General features: G+C 43.3%; 1 long non-coding RNA gene across 3 annotated transcripts in view; it reads right to left on the bottom strand.

Moving 5' to 3' along the window:
- The window catches only part of LOC137619220 (uncharacterized), a 66,748-nt gene extending 60,082 nt beyond the window's left edge, over positions 1 to 6,666 (bottom strand). For all 3 annotated transcript variants that reach the window (XR_011039859.1, XR_011039858.1, XR_011039857.1), the window contains exon 1: positions 6,529 to 6,666. This is a non-coding gene — a long non-coding RNA (uncharacterized lncRNA). The remainder of the gene's footprint in view (positions 1 to 6,528) is intronic.
- Positions 6,667 to 12,938: the final 6,272 nt, after the last annotated feature.

The following is a 12,938-nucleotide window of genomic DNA, read 5'->3' as shown; positions in this document are numbered from 1 at the left end:
AATATACTTACCCGGTGATCATGTAGCTGTCAGCTCTGCTGCCCGACAGAAAAACCTAAGGACGAAATACGCCAGCAATCGCTATACAGGTGGGGGTGTACATCAACAGCGCCATCTGTCGAGCAGGTACTCAAGTACTTCATGTCAACACAGAACCAATTTTCTCCTCGGTCCACTGGGTCTCTATTGGGGAGGAAGGGTGGGTCCTTTAATTTATGATCACCGGGTAAGTATATTCAAAAATTTATTTTACTAATGAAAATAACATTTTTCAATATTAAACTTACCCGGTGATCATGTAGCTGATTCACACCCAGGGGGGTGGGTAGAGACCAGCATACATGTTAACATTAAAAGCTAAGTATTTCGTATTTCATTTTAGCAGTTATTCAAAATAACAAACATAAAATCAATAAGTACCTGGTAAGGAAGTCGACTTGAACAATTACTCTGCCTTTTTAAGTACGTCTTCCTTACTGAGCCTCGCGATCCTCATAGGATGCTGAGCGACTCCTAGGAGCTGAAGTATGAAGGGTTGCAACCCATACTAAAGGACCTCATCAAAACCTCTAATCTAGGCGCTTCTCAAGAAAAGAATTTGACCACCCGCCAAATCAACCAGGATGCGAAAGGCTTCTTAGCCTTCCGTACAACCCAAAAACAACAATAAAAACATTTCAAGAGAAAGATTAAAAAAGGTTATGGGATTATGGGAATGTAGTGGTTGAGCCCTCACCTACTACTGCACTCGCTGCTACGAATGGTCCCAGGGTGTAGCAATTCTCGTAAAGAGACTGGACATCTTTAAGGTAAAATGATGCGAACACTGACTTGCTTCTCCAATAGGTTGCATCCATTACACTCTGCAGAGATCTGTTTTGTTTGAAGGCTACTGAAGTTGCGACAGCTCTAACTTCATGTGTCCTTACCTTCAGCAAAGCATGGTCTTCCTCATTCAGATGAGAATGAGCTTCTCGAATCAAAAGTCTGATATAATAAGAAACTGCGTTCTTCGACATCGGTAAAGAAGGTTTCTTAATAGCGCACCATAAAGCTTCTGATTGTCCTCGTAATGGTTTAGTACGTCTTAAATAGTACTTAAGAGCTCTTACTGGGCATAGGACTCTTTCTTGTTCATTTCCAACCAAATTGGACAGGCTTGAAATCTCGAACGATTTGGGCCAAGGACGAGAAGGGAGTTCGTTTTTGGCTAAAAAACCAAGCTGTAAGGAACATGTAGCCGTTTCAGATGTAAATCCAATGTTCCTGCTGAAGGCGTGTATCTCACTGACTCTTTTAGCTGTTGCTAAGCAGACGAGGAAAAGAGTCTTCAAAGTGAGATCTTTAAAAGAGGCTGATTGAAGCGGTTCGAACCTTGCTGACATAAGGAACCTTAAAACCACGTCTAAGTTCCAACCTGGTGTGGCCAACCGACGCTCCTTCGAGGTCTCAAAAGACTTAAGGAGGTCCTGTAGATCTTTGTTGTTGGAAAGATCTAAGCCTCTGTGACGGAAGACTGCTGCCAACATGCTTCTGTACCTTTGATCGTGGGAGCTGAAAGGGATCTTTCCTTCCTTAGGTATAAAAGGAAGTCAGCTATCTGAGTTACAGAGGTACTGGTTGAGGATACTGATTTCGCCTTGCACCAGCTTCGGAAGACTTCCCACTTTGACTGGTAGACTTTGAGAGTGGATGTCCTCCTCGCTCTAGCAATCGCTCTGGCTGCCTCCTTCGAAAAGCCTCTAGCTCTTGAGAGTCTTTCGATAGTCTGAAGGCAGTCAGACGAAGAGCGTGGAGGCTTGGGTGTACCTTCTTTACATGCGGCTGACGCAGAAGGTCCACTCTTAGAGGAAGTGTTCTGGGAACGTCTACTAGCCATTGCAGTACCTCGGTGAACCATTCTCTCGCGGGCCAGAGGGGAGCAACCAACGTCAACCTTGTCCCTTCGTGAAAGGCGAACTTCTGCAGTACTCTGTTGACAATCTTGAACGGGGGGAACGCATAAAGGTCTAGATGGGACCAATCCAGAAGAAAGGCATCTATATGAACTGCTGCTGGGTCCGGAATCGGTGAGCAATAAATTGGGAGCCTCTTGGTCATCGAGGTAGCGAACAGATCTATGGTAGGCTGACCCCACAAGGCCCATAGTCTGTTGCAAACATTCTTGTGAAGGGTCCACTCTGTTGGGATGATTTGACCCTTCCGGCTGAGGCGGTCTGCCATGACATTCATGTCGCCTTGAATGAACCTCGTTACTAGGGATATGTTTCGATCTCTTGACCAGGTGAGGAGGTCCCTTGCGATCTCGTACAACGTCATCGAATGAGTCCCTCCTTGCTTGGAGATGTACGCCAAGGCTGTGGTGTTGTCGGAGTTCACCTCCACCACCTTGCCTAGAAGGAGGGACTTGAAGCTTCTCAAGGCCAGATGAACTGCCAGTAGCTCCTTGCAGTTGATGTGCAGCGCTCTTTGATCCGAATTCCACGTGCCCGAGCATTCCCGACCGTCCAGTGTCGCACCCCAGCCCGTGTCCGATGCGTCTGAGAAGAGAAGGTGGTCGGGGGTCTGAACAGCCAGTGGCAGACCCTCCCTGAGAAGAATGTTGTTCTTCCACCAAGTCAGTGAAGACTTCATCTTCTCGGAAATAGGAACCGAGACCGCTTCTAGCGTCTTGTCCTTTCTCCAGTGAGCAGCTAGGTGAAACTGAAGGGGTCGGAGGTGGAGTCTCCCTAACGCGATGAACTGGTCCAGCGATGAAAGCGTCCCTATCAGACTCATCCACTGTCTGACTGAACATCGGTTCTTCTTCAGCATGCTCTGGATGCATTCTTGGGCTTGACTGATTCTGGGGGCCGACGGAAAAGCCCGAAAAGCTTGACTCTGAATCTCCATTCCTAGGTATACTATAGCTTGGGATGGGACGAGTTGGGACTTTTCCATATTGACCAGGAGACCCAATTCCTTGGTCAGATCCAGAGTCCATTTTAGATTCTCCAGACAGCGATGACTTGACGCAGCTCTTAAAAGCCAGTCGTCCAAATAGAGGGAGGCTCTGATGTCTGCTAAATGCAGGAATTTGGCAATATTCCTCATCAGTTTGGTAAAAACTAGAGGTGCCGTGCTTAGGCCAAAGCACAGGGCTTGGAACTGGTATACAACCTTCCCGAAAACGAACCTTAGAAAAGGTTGGGAATCTGGGTGGATGGGGACGTGAAAGTACGCGTCCTTTAGGTCTAACGAGACCATCCAGTCTTCCTTCCTGACCGATGCTAGAACCGACTTTGTCGTCTCCATGGTGAACGTCTGCTTTGTGACAAAGACATTCAGAGCACTGACGTCTAGCACCGGTCTCCACCCTCCTGTCTTCTTCGCCACTAAGAAGAGACGGTTGTAGAAGCCCGGGGATTGATGGTCCCGGACTATGGCTACCGCTCCCTTTTGTAGTAAGAGAGACACCTCTTGCTGTAAAGCTAGCCTCTTGTCCTCCTCTCTGTACCTGGGAGAGAGGTCGATGGGAGTTGTTGCTAGAGGGGGCTTGCGCAAGAATGGAATCCTGTACCCCTCTCTGAGTAACTTCACAGACTGTGCGTCTGCGCCCCTGTTCTCCCAGGCCTGCCAGTAGTTCTTGAGCCTGGCTCCCACTGCTGTCTGAAGAAGGTGGCAGTCAGACTCTGCCTCTAGAGGACTTGGAACCTTTCTTCTTGCTCCCACGTTGACTTTCGGCACGAGCACCTCCTCTGCTGGAGGCTCTGCCACGAAAGGGCGGAATGAACCTTGACGCTGGTGTGTTCATCCTGGGTCTAGGCACGGAGGGTAAAGAGGTGGCTTTGCGTGCGGATGACGCCACCAGGTCATGAGTGTCTTTCTGGATCAAGGAGGCGGCAATCTCCTTGATCAACTCTTCAGGGAAGAGACACTTCGAGAGCGGAGCAAACATCAGTTCCGACTTTTGACATGGGGTGACTCCAGCTGATAAGAAGGAGCAAAGGTGATCCCGCTTCTTGAGGACCCCGGACACGAAAAAAGCCGCAAGCTCACTAGAACCATCCCGTATGGCTTTGTCCATGCAGGACATAATGAGCATGGAAGATTCCTTATCAGAAGGGGAGGTCTTCCTGCTCAACGCTCCCAAACACCAGTCCAGGAAGTTAAAGACTTCGAATGCACGGAAAACTCCCTTCATAAGATGGTCCATATCCGAAGGAGTCCAGCAAATCTTGGAGCGTCTCATAGCCAGCCTGCGGGGAGAGTCTACCAGACTTGAGAAGTCGCCCTGGGCAGAGGCAGGAACTCCCAAGCCGAGAACCTCTCCCGTGGCATACCAGACGCTATATCTGGAAGCAAGCTTGGCCGGGGGAAACATGAAGGATGTCTTCCCAAGTTGCTTTTTGGACTGCAACCACTCTCCCAGTACCCTTAAAGCTCTCTTGGACGAGCGAGCGAGTACGAGCTTCGTAAAGGCAGGAGCTGCTGACTGCATGCCTAAAGCGAACTCAGAGGGAGGCGAGCGTGGAGCTGCAGACACAAACTGGTCCGGATATAAATCCTTGAACAGCGCAAGCACTTTCCTAAAGTCTAAGGAGGGAGGCGTAGTCTTGGGTTCGTCTATGTCCGAGTGTTGGTCGTCAAGATGAGCAGCTTCGTCATCATCAGAGAGTCCATCGTCTGAATGCTGAGGAGGAAGCGGCAAAGGAGTAGATAAAAGCTGGACGGCTGAGTCCGGCAGCACGGGTGCATGCGTGGCTGCACTGGATCCAACGTCATGCCACTGTTGGTCAGTCTGAGAACTGGCAACAACCAAAGCTGAGTGGGGGCGCATAGTGGAGACCACCGTGGGTTGCGGAGGCTGACGCACCGCGTCAAAACACGGCAGCTTAACTCCACCCTCCTGTTGTTGTGGTAGCTCACGCACGTCAACGGAGGGTTCCGCGCGTCGGCGAACGTCAACTTGCGTCTGGCAGGGTCGACTGCGCATAGGTGGTGGAGCTCTCACAGCCGGAGTGTGGGAGCAGGCAGCCTTAGCGTCAGCTGGGCGCACAACCGTGGCTGGTTGTAGGCTAACGGGTGCAGCGTCAACCTTCTCCGCACGATACTCCTGCATAAAGGAAGCTAGCTGAGTCTGCATAGACTGCAGCAAAGACCACTTAGGGTCTACAGCAGCTGGTGCGGCAACAGACGGAGTTATTGCCTGCTGCGGTACCACTTTGCCTCTCTTAGGAGGTGTGCAGTCATCGGAGGACTGCAGCGAGTCCGAACTGACCCAGTGGCTACACCTGGGCCGTTGGACTTGCTCGGAAGGGACCTTGCGTTTAAGAGGTCGTGAGACCTTGGTCCAGCGTTTCTGGCGAGAAACCTCTTCCGCAGACGAGGAATGAACGGGCTCACTCGTCTTCTTGTGGGTGGGACGATCTCGGCAAGATACGTACGAAACCACGGAGGGAACGTCTGTCCGCTGATTAAAGCCTGTCAAACCCTTTGGTCGTACGACATTGCTTCTCCCCTGGGCTTGGGAGCTTGCAAGAGGTCCCGGACTGGGAGGACGACAGGCACGAACAGACGCACCCTCATGCGTAACACTGACACTTTTCACTGCACTGACACTCACTTCACTTCCCACTGCACTTTTACCTTTCAACTCCCTGACGTCAGCCATGAGTTGATTGCGGTCATTCGCCAATGACTCGACTCTCTCACCTAGAGCCTGGATGGCACGCATCATATCTGCCATCGAAGGTTGACGAGAGCTAGCAGGAGGGTCGGGTGCAACCACTACAGGGGAAGGAATAGGTTGTGGGGCATGGGGAGAGGAAAAATCAATTGAGCGAGACGAACTCCTCCTGATCCTATCCTTCTCTAGCCTACGTGCATATTTCAGGAATTCTTGAAAATCGAATTCCGAAAGCCCAACGCATTCCTCACATCGATCTTCCAATTGACAGGCTTTACCCCTACAATTGGAACAAACGGTGTGCAGATCGATAGAGGCCTTCAGAAGACGCCTAGAACAGTCCCTAGCGCTACACTTCCTGTACTTGGGGACTTGAGCAGGTCAGACATCTTGAATTAGTCAAAGGGGGGAATCCAAAATCTATCCAAGTCGTCAACAAATAATCCAAAATCTAATAAAAGAATGCGAGAAAGTATTGAAGATAACTTCTGCACAGCGATAGCTAATACCCAGAATGAATACTTCACCAAATAACGTGAAAATCAATCCAGAAAACAACAGCGTATTTAGTAGGTCTTGCCGGTGGCACGACAGAGAGAAAATTGGTTCTGTGTTGACATGAAGTACTTGAGTACCTGCTCGACAGATGGCGCTGTTGATGTACACCCCCACCTGTATAGCGATCGCTGGCGTATTTCGTCCTTAGGTTTTTCTGTCGGGCAGCAGAGCTGACAGCTACATGATCACCGGGTAAGTTTAATATTGAAAATATATTTTTACCCTGATCCTCAAATATTCACACAATTTAGTCAACTGAAATTTACAACAATGTTGAAAGGTAGTTTAAAAAAAAACCTTACCGATATTAAAGTTGTATAAAATCTAACATCAGGTATCACTTGCTTGGAGGGTCCTCTTGCCTAAACCTGGTAGAAGGAGAGGTGCCCATAATTAAATTCAACTGACTGGGGCCACCCACTAACCATCTTAAGTGTATAGCCTACCTGTGAGTAGAAAGGTGCCAATATACATCATAATGTGTACAAATATTTATATTTATAAAAGTGAAAAAAAAAAATTTCTAGTTCCATTTACTGTCCCAGTGCAAAACCAGAAAAACAACAAAATAACAGAAACATCTTTATTAGATATGTGTATATATTTATATTACCATCTAATGCTTGAATATAAGATGGATTTACAAATTTGGAATATATGACCTGGCACTGGAGTCTGAAAGGTCATTCAGCAAACCGGTGAAACTGGGAAAATCTCCCGCAGGTTAGACTGTGAAGTAAGGCTAGGAGAAGCTTCACAGCAAGATTCAAGAGAATTAGCTGGAAGAGACGTAAAGAAGAAAGCTAAAAAGTTCCACTAGTAATGTCGCACTCCCACCTATGGGGAAGTTATAACACGCAATGATAAATAAAGGGGAGTGACAGCAGCTATTATCATTATTAATTGCTAAGCTACAACCCTAGTTGGAAAAGCAGGATGCTAAATGCCAAGGAGCTCCAACAAGGAAAATAGCCCAGTGAGGAAAGGAAGCAAGGAAAAATAAAATATTTAAACAACAGTAACATTAAAATAAATATCTCCTATATAAACTATAAAAATTTAAAAGAAAACAAGAGGAAGAGAAATAAGATATAGAATAGTGTGCCCTAGTGTACCCTCAAGCAAGAGAACTTTAACCCAAGACAGTGGAAGACCATGGTACTGAGGCTATGGCATTACCCAAGACTAGAGAACAATGGTCATAAAATAGCATTTGAGTTGTAACCTAAGAAAATGTAGAAAATGATTGTTGCTGTTTTCTATATAAATTGAGTAAATAACTACGTCAGAGATGAGTAAAATCAGGCATAATTATAAGGGACTGTTCCTACAGCAAAAACCTTTTATTCAACACTCGGATGGATAAAGGAATGCAGAACAGGGATAAAACTAAGGGGGCCCTCAATAGAGCGCAGACCTCCGCTGCAGCAGCTTATCTCTCGACCTTGACCTTTGACCTTAACATGTATCAATTGGCGTGGATTTTCATACACTCAACTATGAACCAAGTTTGAAGTATCTATGACAACAATGTCCAAACGTATTGCTGATTACGTGAGCTGGACATTTTGCTTGACCGTGACCTTGACCTCTGACTCTTGGAAAGATTGGAAAATGATGAAATAAGTAGAATGTCAGTCCAGTAATATTATCGAGATGATAAGGGTGTCACGACCGAGACGGTGTGGGCACGTGGTATAGATGGATGGTGGGGAGGGAGTGAGGAACCTGTTAGGGGGAGAAAATCATGTGGAAGGCAAATAATTAGATGTCATCAAGGCGAGGGATGATATGGAGAGAGGAGGTTTGGTGGAAGAGGATGCCTTCGACCAAAGGCACTGGAGAAGGTGCATCAGGCAACTGACTCATTAATGTAGGGATAACGGTGGGAAAGAAGATGGATATTGTACACATCCATTACCTTTTGCCAGATGCATAAATGACTACCAGGAATGTTTAATTGCATATAAAGCCAGCTACTGCGCAACAAAGATAAACTACGGTTCGTGCCACTAACCAAGGTCTGAAATTGATAAATCACAAGATGACCTGTTTGAAAAATTTACAGTTCATGTATTCAGCTAAAATTAAAATATATTTATCAACCCTATCTCCCTGTGATTACGAAGAACGTTGCAGAAGTAAATATATGGATCGGTAACCGGAGGACTGACCCAGGCGGAGGATTGACCCATAATCTCTGGTACAACTGACCCAGAGTGGTTTGGAGGACTGACCCACAATGTTTATTTATACTATAGTGCATTCATTATTAAAGTTATTTAATTAAATATAATAACATATGGATTCCATATATCATTAACACTTATATGTTGTAATAAAAACTTTTGTAAATTTTATACAAGAAATCTAAACTTAAATCAAATCAATCCGGCTAACAGGTGTGACCTGGGAAGGCGGTCCTGGGGCTTGGCCCCGCCTAGGGGTTGTGACCTGGGAAGGGGGTCCGGGGGCTTGGCCCCGGCTAGGGGTTGTGACCTGGGAAGGGGGTCCGGGGGCTTGCCCCGGCTAGGGGTTGTGACCTGGGAAGGGGGTCCGGGGGCTTGGCCCCGGCTAGGGGTTGTGACCTGGGAACTACTAGGTTAGGTTAGGTATGTTTGTTAGGTACTGTACCCTTTTGCAAATCTCAAAAGCGTTAAATAACCATGTTTAGCCGGTTTCCCACTGGGGTCCCTCATAATTGTCTTCAGGTAAAGGGGTCCAAAAACTCACGAACGGGTGGTTTGCCCCAATAATACCAAAGAATTAGCTTTAGAAAAGAAAATAAACATTGTGGGTCAGTCCTCCAAACCCCTCTGGGTCAGTTTTACCAGAGATTGTGGGTCAATCCTCCACCTAGGTCACTCCAGTATTCTATGGATCTACATTCAATGTCAGTAATCTGTTGTGCTCTGTTCACAGACAGGACTTCTTTAATACTTTCACTAACAAAAAATACATTTTTCATTGTTTTCAGAGTTAATATATGATCCTTTAATTACTAAAGAAACTGGAATTCACCGTAAGAAATGGACGAGTGCTGGCTAGCTTGGCCTTTCCTCTATATTTAATGAGGTCTGGGCCATGATAACTTGTGTATCGATCGATTAAAATGTGAAGTATATTTTTCATTCCAAGGCCACTGTTTACATTTGAGAGATTGATGGCGAGTTACTGCGCATGCATTGGTTCCAAGCAGTTTGGGGAGTTTTCTGTGTGTTTACAATAATGTAATTATTACCTGGTGTTTTAACCAGTTACTAGCTTCCAAATATTTATGCACTACAGGTATAGTCAATTCTTTTTTAGCGAGGCAGATTTGCACCGACCCGCAGCGGTGCCATTTTAGCTCGGAAAAGTTTCCAGCCCGCTGATTGGTTGGATAAGATAATTTTAACCAATCAGCAATCAGGAAACTTTTTCGAGCTAAAAGGGCACCTCTGCGAGTCGGTGCAAATCTGCCTCGGTAAAAGAAATGGACTATAGTTCCCAGATGTTATACAACAGCCAATTTTTTCCACCCTAACTTTCAGTTTCAACTATACTGTAATACCATCATGAAAAGACATCTCCAAGAGGAAAGTACAATCTATTTCGAAATTTAGTGTGATTTAACCCTGGAACGGTACGGTGGGTCGTCCGCGACCCCGAGCGTCAAAAAAAAACAGGTTTTTCTCACGTGACTCACCCCCGTGACTGAATTTGTGGGTGATCGACCTGCAGTAGGTGTCTCGCCTACACACTCTAGTAGTGTCCAGATGTGCATAGCTGTAGCTGTACTCCTTCCCCGATTTCTGAGACGCATCGGGGTCGAGCACGACCGAGTTTACCCTTCTAAGGTAATTTGCATAATTATCAAAGTTATTACGTATTATGAAATTGTCGTAGAATGGTGCAACTTGTATAGGTTATCAGTTGTGGAAAGTCTTGGTGGATTGTTTGGCTACCATGTGCATGATTTTTTTTTTAGTTAAAATGTCGTTCATCACCACGAGGACCATTTTACCGCGAGTGCCCCTTTTTCATTTTTTTTCATTTTTTTGCCAAGTCATTTTTCCGTAAGACATTGCCAAATAGTGTCGTGAAACTTTTGCTTTTTTAGTGTTGGAAAGTGTGTCTAGATGATCTGGCTACCCATGCGTGACTTTGTTTTTGTCAGATACGACGTAGTTATTGGTATATTGGGTATTTAACTGCGGTTGCCAATTTCTGTTTTTTTTCAATATTTGTAAAAATTTACTACGTAGTAAGGAATGGCCGTATATTATTGATTTTTTTTCATGTTTATGTGTTAGAAAGTGTGCCTTGATGGTTGGGCTAACACTTGCATGTCTTTTTTTTTATCTGAGATGCCGTATATTAGAATGTTGGGCCTTTTACCGCGAGTGCCCCTTTTTCATTTTTTTTCATTTTTTTGCCAAGTCATTTTTCCGTAAGATATTGCCAAATAGTGTCGTAAAACTTTTGCTTTTTTAGTGTTGGAAAGTGTGTCTAGATGATCTGGCTACCCATGCGTGACTTTGTTTTTGTCAGATACGACGTAGTTATTGGTATATTGGGTATTTAGCTGCGGTTGCCAAATTCTGTTTTTTTTCAATATTTGTAAAAATTTACTACGTAGTAAGGAATTGCCGTATATTATTGATTTTTTTTTCATGTTTATGTGTTAGAAAGTGTGCCTTGATGGTTGGGCTAACACGTGCATGTCTTTTTTTATCTGAGATGCCGTATATTAGAATGTTGGGCATTTTTCCGCGAGTGCCCCTTTTCATTTGTTTTGCATTTTTTTGCTTAGTCATGTTACCGTAAGGAATTGGCAAGTAGTGTCGCAAAACTTATATTTTTATAGTGTTGGAAAGTGTTTCTAGATGATCTGGCTACCCATGCCTATTTTTTTTTTTCAGCCAGATATAGCGTATATATAGGTATGTGTTCGATTTTCCTGTGATTGCCATTTTTTCGTTTTTTCCCATTTCTTTCAAAATTACTACGTACTAAGGAACTATCACAGAGTAATGATTCATTTAGATGTTTATTTGTCGGAAAATGTGCCTTGATGGTTTGCCTAGCACGTGGCTGAAATTTTTTTTCTGAAATGCGTATAATAAAATGTTGGGCATTTTTCCGCGAGTGCCCCTTTTTATTTGTTTTTCATTTTTTTGCTTAATCATGTTACCGTAAGGAATTGGCAAGTAGTGTCGCAAAACTTATAATTTTATAGTGTTGGAAAGTGTTTCTAGATGATCTGGCTACCCATGCCTATCTTTTTTTTAAGCGAGATATGGCGTATATATAGGTATGTGTTCGATTTTCCTGTGATTGCCATTTTTTCGTTTTTTCCCATTTCTTTCAAAATTACTACGTACTAAGGAACTATCACAGAGTAATGATTCATTTAGATGTTTATTTGTCGGAAAATGTGCCTTGATGGTTTGCCTAGTACGGGACTGAATTTTTTTTTTTCTGAAATGCCGTATATTAGAATGTTGACCATTTTTCCTCGAGTGCCCCTTTTTATTTGTTTTGCATTTTTTTGCTTAGTCATGTTACCGTAAGGAATTGGCAAGTAGTATCGCAAAACTTGTATTTTTATAGTGTTTCTAGATGATCTGGCTACCCATGCCTATCTTTATTTTTAGCCAGATATGGCGTATATATAGGTATGTGTTCGATTTTCCTGCGATTGCCACTTTTTCGTTTTTTCCCATTTCTTTCAAAATTACTACGTACTAAGGAACTATCACAGAGTAATGATTCCTCTAGATGTTTATTTGTCGGAAAATTTTGTTTACTTCTTTTTTGATTGAATATCATCAAATTTTTTTAGCTAAAATATTATATTGTTTTACATTTTTTTTTCGATTTTATTTCCCTTCAAAAAAATTTTTTTGGGTCAGAATTTCAATTTTATAGTCGTAAAATAATCGACAATTATCCAGCAACCCACCATACAATTTTTATGCATATCCAAGAATAATTAGATTAGTAAATAACACCTTGAAATTGACATACCCTTCCTACATTTCCAGTGGCAGATTAGGGAGTCTGAGTCAGTGTGGTTGGCGGCCATTTTGTGGACATATCCGAAGCGTAAGTTGCCCTATCTATATATATTCTTGTTCCCTATAGAATTTGTGATATTTTGGTATATTTTTACCTGCATAAATATCATATTATATATTAAATATATGTATTTTTTTACGAAATTTTTAAGTACTCAAAAAATTACCTTTAGATATGGCCCCTGATATAAATGTAATTTACAAAATAATGAAGATTTTTTTACATATTTCTATTTTAGGATAAAATATGTTTATTCCCTAAAAAAATTTGCCACTTCCTATTTCATTTGGGTACCCAAAAAAATTCATGAAATTTGGACAAATTTTTTTGGCCAAAAAAAGTTACCCTTTTTTCTCATTTCAGATCTTCACCTCCATGGGTCTGACTTCATCCAAAATACATCAAGATGTGTCCTAAACATTCAAGAATCAATTCCTAAAAGGATTTGTGTATATATGTATAAACTTTTTTTTATGAATTTTTATGTGTCTTTTTTTCTACTTAATTTTTTAAAATATTTATAATTAATAGTTTTTCAGCAGATGAGTAGTATTTATCTTTACAGTTGTTTTAAGCATTCATTGAAGTTTTTTTTGGCAAAAGAAAAAAGGAGGTTACTGCAAAAACTGATTTTTCAAGAATTTTTTTT

Source organism: Palaemon carinicauda, chromosome 25 (genome assembly GCF_036898095.1).
Source record: "Palaemon carinicauda isolate YSFRI2023 chromosome 25, ASM3689809v2, whole genome shotgun sequence".
In the NCBI taxonomy this organism is placed as follows: Eukaryota; Metazoa; Arthropoda; class Malacostraca; order Decapoda; family Palaemonidae; genus Palaemon; species Palaemon carinicauda.
This window is presented reverse-complemented; position numbering and strand designations above follow the sequence as displayed.